Here is an 18,452-nt window from a genome sequence, read left to right as displayed (position 1 = left end):
CCAATACTGTTGCCTCTTCAGAGCCATGGAATTGCTTCTTTATCTATCAGGGGGAGGGATAGTTCAGTGGTTTGAGCATTGGTTTGCTAAACCCAGGGTTGTGAGCTCAATCCTTGAGGAGGCCATTTAGGGAACTGGGGTAAAAATCTGTCTGGGGATTGGTCCCCCTTTGAGCAGGGGGTTGGACTAGATGACCTTCTTAGGTCCCTTCCAACCCTGATATTCTATGATGTTCCTTGTATAGGTCTCCATCTCCAGAGTATCCAAACTCATACAGTGTAGGCTACGAGAGGTTTGAATTGATGCTACTTGGTGCAATCTGTCCCTACAGAGGGGTTAATAGAATTCTTGTTACTATATGGAGGAAACATCCCATTTTTATGGTATTTTGGCCCCATAAATGGCTCTCTGGAACCTAGACACTGATGGGTTGTGTTGCTTCATGATTGTCTCAGTGGACTAGATATTACACTAAAGTCATTGTAAAACTGAAGACTCTGAAGACTGTAACTCCATGAAGCTGCAAGGACCTAGCCCTGTGTGTGGAGCATTGATCAGAAGGGCCCTAAAACCATCTGGCTCAAGGTTTCTATCTGAGTATTCCTGCAGTGTGAACCTGTCTCTGTTCAAGCCAGTTCTTTATTGGAGTGCATACACCAGCCACACACCTGGCTGATTTCCCAGCTCTCCCAACCAAAGCTGTAACAAAGGTGTAATGTTGGCACTTGCAATGAGCTCTGAATGTGGCTTCTGATTCTGATCTCACTTACACTAGTGTAAACAGAATCAGGCCCATAATGTCTCTAATCATGTTAGCAGGGGACTCTCAAGTTATCCAAACAAATCTAAAAACAGCCCCCTGTGGTGGGACGGCTGCCCCACTCCAGGCGAGCAGGGGTTAAAAGCAGCCCTTGGAGAGGGCTGTGGCGGGGACCCAGTTAGAAAAGGGATTAAGAGCAGCTGAGGGAGGCTGGCTGAGTAGCTGGCCCCAGGTGTGGCCAACTCAATCAGGGCAGTACTCGCCCTCATAAAAGGGAGTGGGAAGGACCTAGATGCCTAGGAGCACAGGGTACCTGAAACAGAGCAGTGCTGGGGTGCTCTGGCCTGGCGAGTCCCCAGGCTGAGGCCTTGCTGAAGGCCAGAGGAGGTACTGGGGCTGCAGAGAAAGGCAGCTGGTCCAACCCCTTTGCCAATGCTGAGTGGCCATGACAGACTGCGTCTGCCCCAGGAAGCGGGGGCTAGATGAAGACTGGCAGTAGCCACTGAGGCCAGGTGGGTATAGAGGGTTGGGGGTTCCCCTGGGAGGGGAGACCCAGAGGGTAGGGGTACTGCTGTGGGCAGAACCCCAAGGTAAGGGGCACCGGGGTCCAGGAGTGACATGGGGGCCAGAGGCAGGGGAGATGATGGCCAGCAGGGGGCGCTCTGGGTTCTGGAATTGAGCTAATTCCTGGATGACCAGCAGGAGGTGCCGTGGCGGTGAGTCTGTGACCTGTTACACCCCCAAAATACATCTACAAAGAAATGGCTGCAAAAGCTGGATGTCTATATTAATGATTTAGTGCACTAGCCTTTTGATAGCACCTCGCCTGGGAGGCAAAATCTGACTCATTCCCCAAATGAAACTGAATGTACTGCCTCCATCTCGACCTGCTGTCCAGTCCCGCCCACCTGACACAGCTGGGAGCTGATTGCAAATCAGGATGTAGGTTGGTTTTGGCTGAACTTTGGTGAGGTGGGAAAAGCTTCCATGGGGCCTATTAACTGGACTTCCATCTTTCAAGGGCTACCCCCCCCGCCCCGGCAAGTCTTCTTTCAGTGCGTGTGCTTCATTCAATTCAAAAGTATCTTGACTTCCAAATGGATTTTAAACTAGTCCTAAGCAAACCTCCAATGACAACTTTCCTGAACATGAATGATGACTAAAATTCACCCCCAAAATGTCTGTAGCGGGTCGCGGGATAGACTCACTGTGTTGTTTGGGATGAAAAGCAGACATGCCATCCTACTGTAAAGGGGAGTGACATGAACATAAAGGAAAAGAGCCACATTCTCTGCTGGCCAAATGTCACTGATTTTGTTGGCATTCCCCCAGTGGAGGTTGGCCCAAATATTAAAGTGTCTTGGCATAAGTATAAAAAGAAGCGTCCAAATATTCTCAGATTTATGAGATTTCCTACCCATCCATCTCATTTCTTCCTTCTCCCCAAACTCCACACAGTTCTACTGTCCAATCCAAGAGCAGAACTTGGCCTGACTTTCCATAAGATTCTAAGTCCAGTGGAGATCTAGGAAATACATCAGACCAACTGAGAAGTCCTTCTCTCCAGATGCCCGGTACAGACAAATAAAAATGACATTAGTGGCAGCAAATGTGCAATATAATTTTTAAACTCCCCAGTGGAACAAGATGGCTTGGAAGACTGGCAGAGTCGAGCGTAGTCTTTTCCCCTCTAGTTGTTATTGATATCCTTTCGTCTGTGAGAGACGGTGGGAATTGCAGCCTATGATGTAGATCAGTGGTGGGCAGCCTGCGGGCCGCACACAGCCCATGACGGTAATCTGCTGGTGGGCCATGAGACAGTTTGTTTGCATTGACCGTCTGTAGGTATGGCTTTCCTGCAGCCTCAGTGGCCGCAGTTCGCCATTCCCGGCATTCGACACAGTCAGCAGAGCAGGTCTATTCGCAATATTAGAAAAGATAGGATGCCCACCAACCTTGTTAAGTCTTATATGTTCATTCCACAACAACATGAGAGCGACTGTCCAGTTTGACGGGTCCACTTTGGACAGCTTTGAGATGAAAAGCGGAGTGGAGCCAGGATGTGTTCTTGCCCCTACACTCTTTGGAATCTTCTTCTCGGTACTCTTGAACTGTGCGTTTAAGGACATGAAAGATGGAGTGCATCTCCACACAAGATCAGATGAGAAACTCTTTGCCTGTCCTGACTTAAATCAAAGACCTAAGTAAAAAAGGTGCTAATCAGGGAACTACTAGGTTGCAAAAGCTAGCCTAGATCAGCAGAGCCAACAAGCTATTGCCTTCTGATGACTTACTTGTAACCTGAATGAATTGTATTTGCTGGTTTCAGCTCAGTTCCCAGTAGACAAATGTCCTTGATCAAAAACCACCACCACAACAGGCAGCCTTGGGCACCAACTGACTTCGATGGGGATTTTGCCTGAGCAAGGACTGCAGTTTCGGCAGGAAGGCCATGGTTTAAATGAGCCACGGAGACTGCTCCCTTTCCACTCTAAGGTTTTCTTAACACTTGGAAAAACCAGAAGCCACAATTTTCTACTGGTTGTAGCAGCAGCCAAAGCTGTAGTGCATACGGGCTCAGGCATCTTTACCAAGGAGTCCTCTAATCTTACACTGCAGCTACCACAATTGCTACCACTGCTGCAGCTGTGCCAGTCGGCACCGGGGATGAGGCACGGGTCCCAGTTTTGCCAGTGAAGATGCCACCTTAGAAGTACTCGCTCTAACACAGGCATTGGGCATATTGGCCACCAAGCATGGTAGAAACCTACATGACCACTGCCTCTGTTATCGCTACGGGCAAACGGGGAACTTCAAACTTCAGGGCTGCAGCCCTCGTCAAAAGCCTTGATATCCAAACGAGTCATTTAAAAGGATGTATTGTTTGAAAAGCTTGTTTTAATTCATAACAGCACTAACTCACTCAGCACGAGGCAGCTGGGGATTAGCAAGCAGCTGTAGCTAACAATCCTCTCGGATGCTGCACAAGGCCATCGTCTCCAGCCAGCCAGTTATTAATCCCTAGGAAATGCCCTATGCCCTGCTCTCAATGCTCAGAAGACCTTTGCTGTGAAATGCCCGCCAGCCTCTTGAACGGACGCCATTTGGAGCAACCCTCTCAGCTTATAACAATTGAAACTGCTTAAAGAGAGAGAGATTCTGCCCAACTAACCATTCGAGCCCAGTTTCACGGAGCCCTTTTCAAATGAATAACAGAGACAGAACCTCCTTAGAGCTCCCTGCACCGCGATGAAGGATTTTGCATAACTCTTCTCTCATTAATAACTGTCCCCGACGTGCGCCAGCACCGGAATCAAGCCAGTTCCGGAGCCATCGCTACTTGACGGATTTACACAGTGAAAGATCATTGCAACCCTTTGCTCTTGCTCCCCCTGGGTATGTGCTCTGAAAGCCACCTTTGGCCCGGCATACCAGAAAACCTCACTCCCAGCCCCAAGCACTAGCAGTGAGACCCGCTTGCTGCTCCCTAATGAGATCTCAGGGATCATACAAGCAACCACACGCTATAATTCCTAGCCTCTGAGAGAGCCTTTGTGAAGGGGAGCTCGAAAAACAGCTGTCTGTGGGTTACTTTTTTATTGTTTTGACAAGAAGTTACATTACAGTAAGTAGTAAATTAAGAAAGCCAGAGGTCTTGCTACAGTCTCCAGCAATCCTCTCCTCTTTCCCACTCGGTGTCCCTTTCTGGACAGGTCCCAAAGCTTATACAATTTGGCAAGATCGATAAGGGATACTACTGGGCTCTATTTTTGGTCACTATTTGAAGGTCAAGTCCTGCTCCCCCAATACCCACACACTGCCAAGTAGGGTTTGGAAGGAACCACTGAGGTTCTGCTGAACAGACTAGGGGAGCACCCCACCAGCTCCATTTGCTTTAATGGATCAATGCTGATCATGCCAGTCTCAACTAGGGGGTCTTGCCATGGAGAGGGGTGTGGTCCAGCTGACAGGCCACTGCAGGAGAGTTGCATTCTAGTTCCTCCTCTGCCACTGACCTGCTGAGTGACGCTGGGCAAATCACTTTGTATCTCTGGTTCCCAGACACCCTCTGTATACTTAAATTGTAAAATCTTTGGGGCAAGGTTTTTCTCTGGGATGATCACTTCACCCCTCCCGCCCCCCCCGACGTGGGTGAAAGCAGGGAAGATTTCTGTTCAGCTGAGCAGGAATGGGACCTCTGAATGTCCCCTTAATAAAATCACTCCATTTCAACCAAGTGACCGTGAATGATATCACTCTCCTGAGGATAACAAAGAGAGATAAGGAATGGATGTTGTCTGCATGCCACCAAACACCAGGACCATACACTGCCATGCTTTGTTATGCAATGATTCCAGACCATGTGCTACTGGCCTGGCGTGGTAAAATGTCCTACCATGGCAGACGGGATAAGGCAGCCCTCCCCAGAAACCTTTTGCAAAGGCTTTGGGAGTACATGAAGGAGAGCTTTCTGGAGATGTCCCTGGAGGATTTCCGCTCCATCCCCATACACGTTAACAGACTTTTCCAATAGCTGTACTGGCCGTGATTGCCAGAGCAAATTAATCATTAATCATTAAACACGCTTGCTTTTAAACCATGTGTAATATTTACAAAGGTACACTCACCAGAGGTCCCCGGTGTGCCCTCAGGGTCTGGGAGCACACTTTGGGTGAGTTCGGGGGTTACTGGTTCCAGGTCCAGGGTGATAAACATATCCTGGCTGTTGGGGAAACCGGTTTCTCCGCTTCCTTGCTGTGAGCTATCTTCATTGTCATCATCATCATCTTCCTCATACCCCGAACCCGCTTCCCTGTTGCGTGTTTCTCCATTGATGGAGTCATAGCACACGGTTGGGGTAGTGGTGGCTGCACCCCTTACAATCGCATGCAGCTCCGCGTAGAAGCGGCATGTTTGCGGCTCTGCCCCGGACCTTCCGTTTGCCTCTCTGGCTTTGTGGTAGGCTTGCCTTAGCTCCTTAATTTTCACGCGGCACTGCTGTGCGTCCCTGTTATGGCCTCTGTCCTTCATGGGCTTGGAGACTTTTTCTAATATTTTGCCATTTTGTTTACTGCTACGGAGTTCAGCTAGCACTGATTCGTCTCCCCATATGGCAAGCAGATCCCGTACCTCCCGTTCTGTCCATGCTAGAGCTCTTTTGCGATCCTGGGACTCCATCATGGTTACCTGTGCTGATGAGCTCTGCGTGGTCACCTGTGCTTTCCACGCTGGGCAAACAGGAAATGGAATTCAAAAGTTCACGGGGTTTTCCTGTCTACCTGGTCAGTGCATCTGAGTTGAGAGCGCTGTCCAGAGCGGCCACAATGAAGCACTGTGGGATAGCTCCCGGAGGCCAATAACGTCGAATTCCGTCCACACTACACCAAATCTGACCTGCAAAGGCCGATTTTAGCGCTAATCCCCTCGTCGGAGGTGGAGTAAAGAAACCGGTTTAAAGGGCCCTTTAAGTCGAAAAAAAGGGCTTCGTCATGTGGACGTGTCCAGGCTTAATTCGATTTAACGCTGGTAAATTCGACCTAAACTCGTAGTGTAGACCAGGCCTGAGATAAAGTTCTGGCCTGAAAGCTTCATGCAGTTGTCTCCAGAAATAAGCAGCAAGGGGCTTGACTCTCCTTTCACTCATGCCAGAGTAAATTCATTGACTTCACAGGCATGACTCTGGATTTACTCCAGTTTAAAACATGTGTGTATATTACCAGAATTGTTTCCAAACAGAATGTGTTCCATGAGGTGTCAGTAGTGCTGCAAACACTCGATATCATTTGGCCACCATCCATCCATCCATCCCAGAAGGCTGGCGAGCCTTCCACTCCTCCCCCTCAGGACGCTATTCGTTCCCTGGGGTGACAGGAGGAGCCCTGAGTCGTACATTCGGATGCCAATGCCATGTGCCCCAAGCTTACAGAGACAGGTATATTCCTTTCTGAAACTGACAGCACCAGGTCACCACCAGAGACCTGGGGTCTGGCTGAGCACAGAACTGAGGTGAGCAGGGGTGGCTTCATGCCCGTCTTCTTTCCTAGGCACACCCCTTCCTGCCCCTGCCTTTCCCCTTATGCTGCATGGGCAGGTGTTGTAGAGTAACTGGCAGGGGGTTGGTGCATGGGGGGGTGAGGGCTGTGGCTGGAGGAACAGGCTCTGGGGTGGGGCTTGGGGTGCAGGAGGGTGCTTCGGGCTGGGGCTGAGGGGTTGAGAGGGGGATCAGGGCTGGGGTTGGGGTGCAGGGAGAAGCTCGGGGGTGCAGGCTCTGGGCAGCGCTTACCTCAAGCAGCTCCCAGAAACAGTGACATGCCCAGGGCCGGCTCTGGCTTTTTTGCCGCCCCAGGCAAAAAAGCCTCCCGCCGTCCCCCGCCCCCCGGCGGGGAGCGCAGCAGGGGAGGGCACCGAGCCCGGCCGCGGCCCCGCTCTCCCCGACCGGCCGGAGCGCCGGGAGGAGGGCGGCAAGCCCGGCCGGGGCCCGCTCTCCCCGACAGGCCGGAGCGCCGGGAGGAGGGCGGAGAGCCCGGCCGCGGCCCCGCTCTCCCCGGCTGGCCGGAGCACTGGGGGAGGGCGGCGAGCCCGCCGCGGCTCCGGTCTCCCCGGCAGCTGGAGCGCCAGGGGGAGGGCGGCGAGCCCGGCCCCGGCCCCGCTCTCCCCGACCGGCCGGAGCGCCGGGAGGAGGGCGGAGAGCCCGGCCCCAGCCCCACTCTCCCCGGGTGAGCACCGCCCCCCTGCAGGTGCCGCCCCAAGCACATGTTTGGAGGTCTGGTGCCTGGAGCCGGCCCTGGACATGCCCCCCCTCCAGCTCCTACAAGGAGGCACCGCCAGGTGGCTCTGCGCACTGCCCCGTACGCAGGCATCACCCCTGCAGCTCCCATTGGCCATGGTTCCCAGCCAATGGGAGCTGTGGGGTGGGGGCAGCATGGAAGCGGAGCCCCCTGGCTGCCCCTATGTATAGGAGCCGGTGGGGGGACATGCTGCTGCTTTTGGGAGCTGCGTGAATTAGCCCCTGACCCTGCTCCCCAGCTGGCGCACCAGATCCCACTCCCCAGTGGGAGCTCATCCATAGTTTGCCCACCCCCGATTTAAAGTGAGAGCTTATGTTTTCAATACACCACAATAATCACAAAGAGCCACTGAGTATTGTACCTCTTAGCTGTAGATCGTTTTTCTCATATTCTTTATTATTGCAAAGTAGTCATCTAAAAATAAGGATTTATGTCTTTTGGTAGATTTGTTAGAACTGTAGTAATTGGAAGAATGCTGAATCTTGACACAAAAATCTTAGGAAACATAAGACGTGTTAAGTGAACTCATCTTTTCTCGTTTCTCTCCTCTATTTTCATAGAATCATTATTAAAACCAGGAAAGCCATACTGTATTAGATCATTTTCCTCCCACTTTGTGTCTGTCTTGGCTATTTAGACTGTAAGATTCTCATCTGGGACCTCTAGATGCTATCATGGTACTAATAATAAGCATTTAATCCATCTTTCTCTCAGTGCATTGTTCTCTAAAGTACATTATCTAATGCGTGTCTAAATTATTTTTAGATTTCCCAAGTGATGGGGCTCTCACTGCTCCCCCAGGGAAACATAACTGAATAGATCTCACTGATAGGAAGTTTTTCCTAATATTGCGCTTAAATTTCCCTTATATTGTTTCTGGGTCTTTCATTTTTTAAATGTCCCTTTTTCCTCCCACAATCAAAGTGGGATCTAAATCCAGTTGAGAGTTGTGCTGGGAAAGGAAATACTTACTTTATTTACTACAGTCTTCCACTGCTGGGTAATTTGGGGATACAGGTCTATTGATAAAAACCTTGCTCTTTTCAGGGTGTGTTTCGGAGTGGAATTTGGAGTCTATTTTAATTGGCTCAGGCGCCCCACAGGTTTCACATGATCTTATTTTCAAACACTGTTTAATTGATGAAGGGCATTTTGAGACAGGACCAAAAGTGACAAAGTTAAAGACAAAAATAATAAATGCACCACGGCAACAGAAATATGAGAAAATGTACAGAAAAAAATAAGCCAATGAAAAAACAAACAGGGCCAAATTTAATTTTGGTATAAGTTTGTTGACTTCCCTTTCTGGGATGGGTTTGGCCCATTAAACATTCACACCCAAATATACAAACGGATTTAAAACAAACCTCAAGATGTTGCTGAGTATTTTCACCTACTGTCTCATTCCCAGTGCACTAGCAAAGCCTTATTTTCATGGACAATGAGTTGCTCCCATTGAATCATAGAAGTGTAGGACTGAAAGGAACCTCAATCGGTCATCTAGTCCAGTCCCCTGTACTCAAGGCAATTTACATAATAACTACACCATCCCTGACAGGTGATTGCCTAGCCTGCTCTTAAAAACCACCAGTGATGGCGATTCCAAAACCTCCCCAGGCAATTTATTCCAGTGCTTAGCCACCCTGACAGTTAGGAAGTTTTTCCTAATGTCCAACCTAAACCTCCCTGGCTGAAATTTTACACCTGTTGCTGCTTGTCCTGTCCTCAGAGGTTAAGAACAATCCTTCTCCCTCCTTCTTATAACAACCTTTTATGTACTTGAAAACTGTTATCATTTCCCCTCTCAGTCTTCTCTTCTCCAGACTAAACAAACCCAATGTTTTCAATCTTCCCTCATAGGTCATGTTTTCTAGACCTTTCATCATTTTTGTTGCTCTTCTCTGGACTTTCTCCAATTTGTCCACATCTTTCCTGAAATGTGGCACCCAGAATTGGACACAATATTCCAGTTGAGGCCTAATCAGCATGGAGTAGAGCGGAAGAATTACTTCTCGTGTCTTGCTTACAACACTCCTGCTAATACATCCCAGAATGATGTGAGCATTTTTTTTTTTTTGCAACAGTGTTACACTGTTGACTCATATTTAGCTTGTGGTCCACTATGACCCCAGATCCCTTTCTGCAGAACTCCTCCCTAGGCAGTCATTCCCCATTTTGTATGCGTACAACTGATTGTTCCTTCCTATGTGGAGAACTTTGCATTTGTCCTTATTGAATTTCATCCTATTTACTTCAGACCATTTCTCCAGTTTGTCCAGATCATTTTGAATTTTAATCCTGTCCTCCAGATCACTTGCAACCCCTCCCAGCTCGGTATCAGCCGCAAACTTTATAATTGTACTCTCTATGCCATTATCCAAATCATTTATGAAGTTATTGAACAGAACCAGACCCAGAACTGATCCCTGCGGGACCCCACTTGTTATGCTCTTCCAGCTTGATTGTGAACCACTGGTAACTACTGTCTGGGAACAATTTTCCAACCAGTTATGCACGCACCTTATAGTAGCTCCATCTAAGCTATATTTCCCTAGTTTGTTTATGAGAGGGTCATGCAAGACAGTATCAAAAGTCTTACTAAAGTCAAAATATACCAAACCTACCACTTCCCCCCATCCACAAGTCTTGTTACCCTGTCAAAGAAAACTATCAGGTTGGTTTGATAAGCTTTGTTCTTGACAAATCCATGTTGACTGTTACTTATCACCTTATTATCTTCTTGGTGTTTGCAAATTGATTGCTTGATGATTTGCTCCATTATCTTTCCATGTACTGAAGTTAAGCTGCCGGGTCTGTAATTCCCTGGGTTGTCTTTATTCCTGTTTTTATAGATGGGCACTATATTTACCCTCTTCCAGTCCTCAGGAATCTCTCCCATCTTCCATGAGTTTTCTAAGATAATCACTATTGGCTCAGATATCTCATCAGTTAGCTCCTTGAGTATTCTGGAATATATTTAATCAGGCCCCGCCAACTTGAGGACATCTAACTTAACATGGCTAAGTAATTTTTAACTTGTTCTTTCCCTATTTTAGCCTCAGATCCTACCTCATTTCTACTGGCGTTCGCGATGTTAGACATCTGACCGCTACTAACCTGGTTAGTGAAAACTGAAACAAAAAAGGCATTTAGCACTTCTGTCATTTCCACTTTTTCTGTTATTGTCTCTCTGCCCACCCCACATTGAGTAAGGCACCCTTTGTTCCCAGACCTTGCACAAGGGGTCCTTACACACTCCAATAGTACCACTGATGTCAGTGAGACTAACAGCATGAGAGCGGGTTGATGGATTTACTCTTCAAATGTGTATCAGAGTCACAGACTTAAGAAGACTTGTGACTTCCTAAGCCCCCCCCCCAAAATAAAAATAATGGGTGCTTTGAATGCTGGGTCACAAGTCTAAACCTGGCTTGGGGTGACATTGATCAAAAATTGTTGCGATCTGGTGGTCATGTGAAATAAGAACATGTTATGCTGGAGGTTGAGTGGCTCCCAGGGAGTGCATTTTTGATCTATGGGCAGTCCCACACCTCACTGAAGCAAACCTTCCATGCTACCCGCCTTCCATTCAGGTTACAGGAGGGAGCAGTTAAATACCGCTTTATTTAGTGACACCTGAAATGCAAGAAGCCACTGCTCAAAGCACAGACCAGCCTGGCAAGGGGGAAATAGAAGTTGAGCTGTGTGGCCTGACAAGTGTTCCTTGGGGACTGACTCAAACACAGGGGCTGGGCAATGTTTGGTGCAGCTGTGTCTGTGAGTCCTCCAAAACAGACATAGAGAAGGCAGCAGGACAGCCAAGGAGATATCAAGAAAAGCACTGGTATGGTGGCCCTGAGAGAAAGCCAAAAGAGATTGTAGGGCAGAGTGCTGGCTGGAAACAGGCTTGGAACTGCGAGGAAGCAAACTGCCTTCTGCTGTTGATTCCTCCTTTGTGCAGGGAAACGGGGCTTTGTAGAGTGCCGCCGAAGAGAAAGAGGGGGAGCGAAGGACCTGCCGCCAAACTGCCGCCGAAGAATGAAGCGGCGCGATTGAGCTGCTGCTGAAGTGCCACCGATTTTTTTTTTTCCTTTTGTTTTTTTGCCACTTGGGGTGGCAGAAAACCTGGAGCCAGCCCTGGGCTAACACCACAGTTCCTCTGAGCCACCTGGGCAGGAGTTTAGGTCACTAGCTCTATGGTAGTGCAAATACTGCAGCCTTGCTACCACAAGCCCATTGCAGGTCACACAAGAGTGACCCATTGCATGGCTGCTAGTCCCTCCGCCCCGTCCCTTAGAGGAGGAGTAATGGAGGGCTTGATGCTGTGGTGGATAACCTGGGTGAGTTTCATCCTTCACGCACTGCCAAAACAGAGCTCACTTACTGGCCTCTCCCTCTGTTCCACTGAACAGACTCACTGGGGCCTTGCTGAAATCAAGCCATAACTCATTGGTGTAGATCACACTCTCACGAACGTACAGCCTGCGCCAGCGTGTGCGTGCTTGTGCATATACACGCTTTGGGCTAAACTCGTCTCTCTTGTAATGCCAATGATGTCAGTGGAGTTACACTAGGGATACATTTGGCCCTTTGTGTACAGAATACAACCAAAAAGATAGATAACTGTAGCGAACAGCTTTAGTTCAGACAAAAGTTATGCACTGAAACCAATCAAGAGCCTCATTAACTCTGGACTATGTATTGAATATATCTGTACGATTCCAGGAATATATTTTTGCTGTTCCTAGTATCATGCCAATTTTTTTCTGTTCAGCTCTGCAACTTTCTTTAAATCTGTAAAGCGTTCTGTGATACTAAGGTAGGAAGGGTGCTAAGTAAAATGTAGTTTAATTATTTGTTAGCATTAGTAATTGTTAGCACAATAAGTAGCATGGTGTTTTGGAGTTATTTTAAATCTGTGCTCAAAGACACAGACAGCTGGCCAGCCCCTCCCAGTCACCAGTGTGCCTGTGGTTGTGTATTTCGTATATACTTGTTAAACTTTATTTTTATTAGGTTTTGATTTATAACTGCACTGCAGTCCAAGTTTCTGCATAAGCAAAGTGTGCAGGCACTTGGCATTTAATAAAGTTATACAATTGTCTGCACATGGAAACACAGAGAAGCCTCTTATTCATGTGATTCATGTTGCTGTTTATTAATTATCTATCCATATATTGATATAGCTATATGGATAGATAATTTGTTCAGGGCCAACAGTGTGCTTGGTACTGTATACTTCTATTCTCTTGTGTGTAATTTATGTCTGATCCATCACCCGGGTACCTGAGCACTGCATAGAGCTTACAGTTGAGATCTAGACATACCTACACTAGCTCCATCACAGCTAGGGCGCTACAAATAGAAGTGTAGCTGTTGTGGCGCAAGTGGTGGAAAAGGCCAACCTCCCTGAGAATGACCCCCCCCATCCAAGACCCTAGCTGCACACTTGGGGTAGCAAACCCCTCATACTTCCACATCTGAACTCCTATTTTTAACGTGCTAGCTCTATCGGAGCTAGCACAGGTATGTCTACTCGAGCTGGATATTACCCTTCCAATGCCCGTGTAGACATACCCAAAAACACAACATCAGAAAAGAGAGGAACCCTGGGGGATCCAGAGGAGGGAACAACCCAGAGCTGGCTTTGTTTCTTACTAAGGTATCTTGGGAAGAATTTGGAAGGGGAGAGGATGGTTATTTTGCAAAGTGGGATCTATAAAAGTGGGAGAAGGGATAGCTCAGTAGTTTGACCATTGGCCTGCTAAACTGAGGGTGGTGAGTTCAATCCTTGAGGAGACTTCTTGGGGCAAAATCAGTACTTGGTCCTGCTAGTGAAGGCAGGGGGCTGGACTCAATGACCTTTCAAGGTCCCTTCCAGTTCTAGGAGATGGGATATCTCCATTAATTTTTTTTATATGTGATGGCCGCCCTCTTAGCCAACATACCAGGGATTGAACCATGAACCTCCAGAGCAAAAAGCATAAGTGACTACAGCTTGAGCTAACAAATCATATCCTCCATGGACTGAACACAGAGGGGACCTGTAACACACACTTGCCAGTGGGTTACGCATGCATACAGGGCAGCCCAGACACAGGGGTGGGAAGAGGAGCAATAAATAGAACATGTTTTCATGACTGGCATTGTTAGTGTAGCTCAGAGGGTGGGGAAGATGGGTTAAGGGACAACATCTGAGATTTATACCAGGACAGAGTTGTGTAGGATCTCAACGGTGAGGACAAGCAGTTTAGACTTGAAATTGTACGTGACAGGAAACAAGCGGAAGGGTACAAGGAGCGGGTGGCGTGGTCAGACGGACAAGCAAGGAAGCTAAGTTAAGCGGGCAAGCTTTAGAGAGACCAGAGAGGGTGACAAAGGGAGCTGGAGAAGAGACGGCTGCAGTAACCAAGCTGAGCGAGAGATGAGCAGGGCTTGGACAAGGGTTCAGCTGTCCGGGCAGAGAGGAAGTGTCAGGCTCTTGCTAGTGTATGTTGTGGAGGAGGAAATGCAGTATTTGATCATGGCCCGCATCTCGGGGGAGAAGGAGAAGTTGAAGATGACCCCCAGGGTGACAATGGGGTGTTGTTAGCAGCAACAGAGGAAGACGGCAGTGAAAAGGGGCTTGGGAGGAAGAATAAGAAGCTCACCTTAACCAAGCTGAACTCGAGTTGTTGGTGGGGCATCCAGAACGCTATGTCAGAGAGGCTGAAATGCAGGACTGGACAGAGGGAGATGGGTCAGGTGTGGAGGAGTAATTTATGAGTCATCAGCAGAGAGATGATGGCTAAATCCATAGGACAGATGATGCGGCATTCTCATCCCTCCTTTAAATGCCATGATGTGCCCGGTATTTTCACCTCCATCTCCTCCTGATCTTTCGCAACATGTCATTTATTGATTTCCTTCTGATTAAAACAAAGAATACAGAATTAGAGAGAGAGAAGTCCCCTCACCATTCCCTCCCATGACAATGGTTCTCCCCCTTAGGAGTCTCCAGGGCTCTGATTAATCTAGTTCTAAATGACTCAAGGGGTGAGTTTTCCATAAAAAGATATTCCAAATCTTGTACCGCACATTTATTTTTGCATTTCATAAGCTTTGTATTCACCTTCCCTTCATCCGTCCATCTTCACCATCACCATTCCTCTTAATACAAAGGGAATTATGATTACAGATAGGTATATGCCTCAAAAATCAGCTGTTGATTTCAGGACTAGATCCTCAGCTACTGTAAATCAGAAGAGATCCCGTGACTTTAATAAAGCTACAGTGGTGTGTCCTAGCTGACAAGCTCCTGCAGTTTAGAAGTGTTACCTTCAAACGAAAAGGAAAGCTCTCTCTCTACTTAAGGTACATGCCTGCACAGCTTTGAGCGTTTGATTTAGGATTTGCAAAGTTCAGTTGTGAATTAAGGTGAGTTAATCAGGGCAAAAACTGCTAATGAAAACAGAAAGGGGGCCTGACACATGGATCCGGATAAATAAGTTCTACTTAAAATGCATTCTTTGGGGAAAGTTCTTCTCCTGTCATGTTGCCAAATCATCGGTGATTTGACCTACATCTCAGGGTGTATTTGGGAGGGGAGCTTCTGATGAATCTGTTTATGTAAGAAAAAAAAAACTTTCAAAACAACCTTGCAGGAGCCAGGATCAACAGCAGCTGAACACAGCAGTTGTTGCATATTTAGAATTATTCCTTTCATTAAAGGCTTGAAAGATGCCTGGGGCATCTTGGGGCCTGGTTACAAATTATGATGATGATAAACTGATATTGGTATTGCTGGAACTAAGGGTGGGATCCTGTTCTTCCTCATTCATGCATGTCTTCTGGTCTTACAGTGATGTAACTCAAGAGTAACTCTGTTGATGTGGATGGAGCAATACCGGTGTAAATCTGGTGTGAGATCAGAATCAGGCCCATTCGATGAGTAAGATGACAGGACCCAGCTCTAAAATAAGACCTTGTGCCTAAGAACCCTTTTGATTGTTTCAACAAGATTTTTCTAAAAGAACATCTGGCTCAGAAAAGGTAACACACTGAAATATTCATGGCCTCAATGCTGACCATGCGCTGTGTAATTGACTTGGAAATAGAGCAGGGGTCAACAACCTTTCAGAAGTGGTGTGCCGAGTCTTCATTTATTCACTCTAATTTAAAGTTTCGTGTGCCAGTCATACATTTTAACATTTTTAGAAGGTCTCTTTCTATGTCTATAATATAGAACTAAACTATTGTTGTCTGTAAAGTAAATAAGGTTTTTAAAAAGTTTAAGAAGCTTCATTTAAAATGAAATTAAAATGCAGAGCCCCCCGGACCGGTGGCCAGGACCCGGGCACTGTGAGTGCCACTGAAAATCAGCTCACGTGCCATAGGTTGCCTACCACTGAAATAGAGGAAGAAATCAAATACAGCTTATTTGCAAATAACAAATAGGCCTTGATTCTGACTTGTGCCTCTCAGGAGATACAGCCTAGGAGTGGGGGGCTTTACTCAGTCTTTGCACCCCTCTGATTCTGGGGCCAATTTGACTCCCAGCATAGACTAGAGCAGCCTCATATGCTGCGACTCGGAGATGCCCAGACAAGTATATTGCCCCGTGTCTGACCATCTTCTCAATATTTCACTAAAGACGGGTCGTGCACGGTCTCTGCCGAAAGCTAAGAACCAACTGATCGATGTAGTTCTTGTGAGGTGTTTATATGGGGAATAGTTTGTGAGAGATGTAAAATGTAGACAATTAGTTCTTCAAACTGTTGAAGTGAAACTTGTCCCGAGGCGAGGTGGGTCCCGGGGCCAACTCAATCACCTCCAAGAACTGTTGCCAGCCCTAAATTTACTGTCTGAACCAGACAAATACAAAATCTGTGAATAGGGGACCCCCGGGGTGTGGGGGCCGGGGCGGGGGGTTGTCTGTAACTGTATTAGAGAAGAGAAAAGGGTATAAGATATTTTCCATTATGGAGGAGACGTTGCCAGTGGGACTATCTGATGAAAGGCAGATCCCAGCTTCCTGGACTGGACAAGCACTGTAGGGACTGACCATAGGATGAAAAACACAGGAAAGTAACTTGCTAGTAAATAGATAAGCTATTGACTGTGTTTTATGGGGTTTTTAACCTGTAGCCTTATGTTTCCAAACCTTTTTACTTGCTTTTATTTGAATCTCTATCTTGAGCTCTGTTAAACAAACTTCAATTTGGTTTGACAGTAGCCACATCTAGGTGGCTTGTGCTAAGGAGAGGGTTGAACTGAGGTGAAACCAGCGAACAGGGACTGGAGAACACTGCAGGGGTCCAGAAGATAAGGACTGGGCACGCCAGTGTAACAAAGTGGGGTGTAGCCTGCGTTGGGACAGTCCACAGCAGAGTGCTTTTGTTACCAGCAATTGAGGAGGGTTTAGTCTGGTGGGCACAGACAAGGCTCCCTCCTGTTGTGAGCAGGTGGGAGAGAGTCACCCTGAACACCTGGGTTAGCCCCCAAAACCCTTGGTTAAACCCAAGGGAGCATTCAGCAGGCCAGAATACCCAGAGCACAATGCATTCCAGCTGCACCCTTTCCTCCTCCTATTGAATGAAACTGTAAACCACTTACATAATAGAAACCATCTCAAGGCAGGGGGTGCGGCAGCATCTACCGGTAGGTATAATGTGGGAGGAATCAGGATACGGGGGTTGGGATGGCAGCACCATCACTTCCTCTGGCTGGTTTGTGATTGGACAAAACTATTTTAGTTTTCGGTCGCATTTTTTGTCAAATAAACTATTTGTACTGAAAGTAGGACAAGTAGTAATGGATTTAATCTGCACTGAGAGAGCTTAGCTTAGATATTAGGGAAAACTTTCTAACTATAAAGGTAGTTCAGTTCTGGAAGGGGCTTCCCAGGGAGGTTGTGGAATCCCTGTCACTGGAGGTGTTTAAGACGCGGTTGGACAGACACCTGCCCGGGCTGGTCTGAAAGCTTGTTTCCCCCCCCCCCCCCCCCATCATCTGAACTTCTTTTAAAAACTGTTTTGCTGTCAGGGATTCAACAATATGATTTATAATTACAGTTAGATTCCCCCCCCCCCCCCCCCCCAGTGTCAAGTGAGATTTTTGAATGTTTCATTGAGCTGCATTTGCCAAATACTTCATTGCAAGAATGAGAAGCTTGGACAAAAAATACTGCCTTAAAATGAATCCAAAATGAGTAATATTTTGGCAGAGCGGGTGCTGTAGCTTTGGAAGAGGGAACCCTGAAGAGAGCAACATACACACAGCTGGGAGATGAGGAGAATGCTTCACGACCTCTCCGTTCTGGCTGACTGTACCCATCCCCGATGATTTCTTTGCAAAATTCCTAGAGGTTGGAGGCTTGTGTAGGTGGGAAGGGGGACAGAGAAGCCAGACACCAGTCTCCAAGCAGCAGACTGAAGTGTGTCATAAAATATTTAGCAAATAGTAAGGCAACCACAGAGAATTTGAGGGAGCAGGAGAGAGGAAAATACATTGCCTGCAGCTGGGAAGTTGTTTTCTTTTAATGGTTACAGCCATGAAGCAGATCATTTAAGAGGGACTTCCTTGGCTTCTCCACGCCCCCACCACACCAAACACTGCCCCTCCCAGGCCCGCTAGAGTGGGGCACGTAGCTAGAAATCTGTACACAAACTGGGCTTCCTTCCCACAGCACTTATTCATTATCTTCTATCCCCATACCTGCCCCAGCTCAGCCTGATCTTACCCATCTTGCCCAGGGCAAAATGCCTTAAAGACATCAGAGCTACCTCAGTTTCTTTGCAGCAGAGGGGACAGGTTGCAGAGGGGCACTTCTGCAACAAATGGAGGAGACTTTGGGGATTTATGGCTAGTCCCTCTCCCCGCTCACACACCCTAGTCATCAGTTTTCTCCACTCGTGCAGACTGTG

The sequence above is a fragment of the Malaclemys terrapin genome, chromosome 9, assembly GCF_027887155.1.
Source record: "Malaclemys terrapin pileata isolate rMalTer1 chromosome 9, rMalTer1.hap1, whole genome shotgun sequence".
NCBI classification, from domain to species: domain Eukaryota; kingdom Metazoa; phylum Chordata; order Testudines; family Emydidae; genus Malaclemys; species Malaclemys terrapin.
This window is presented reverse-complemented; position numbering follows the sequence as displayed.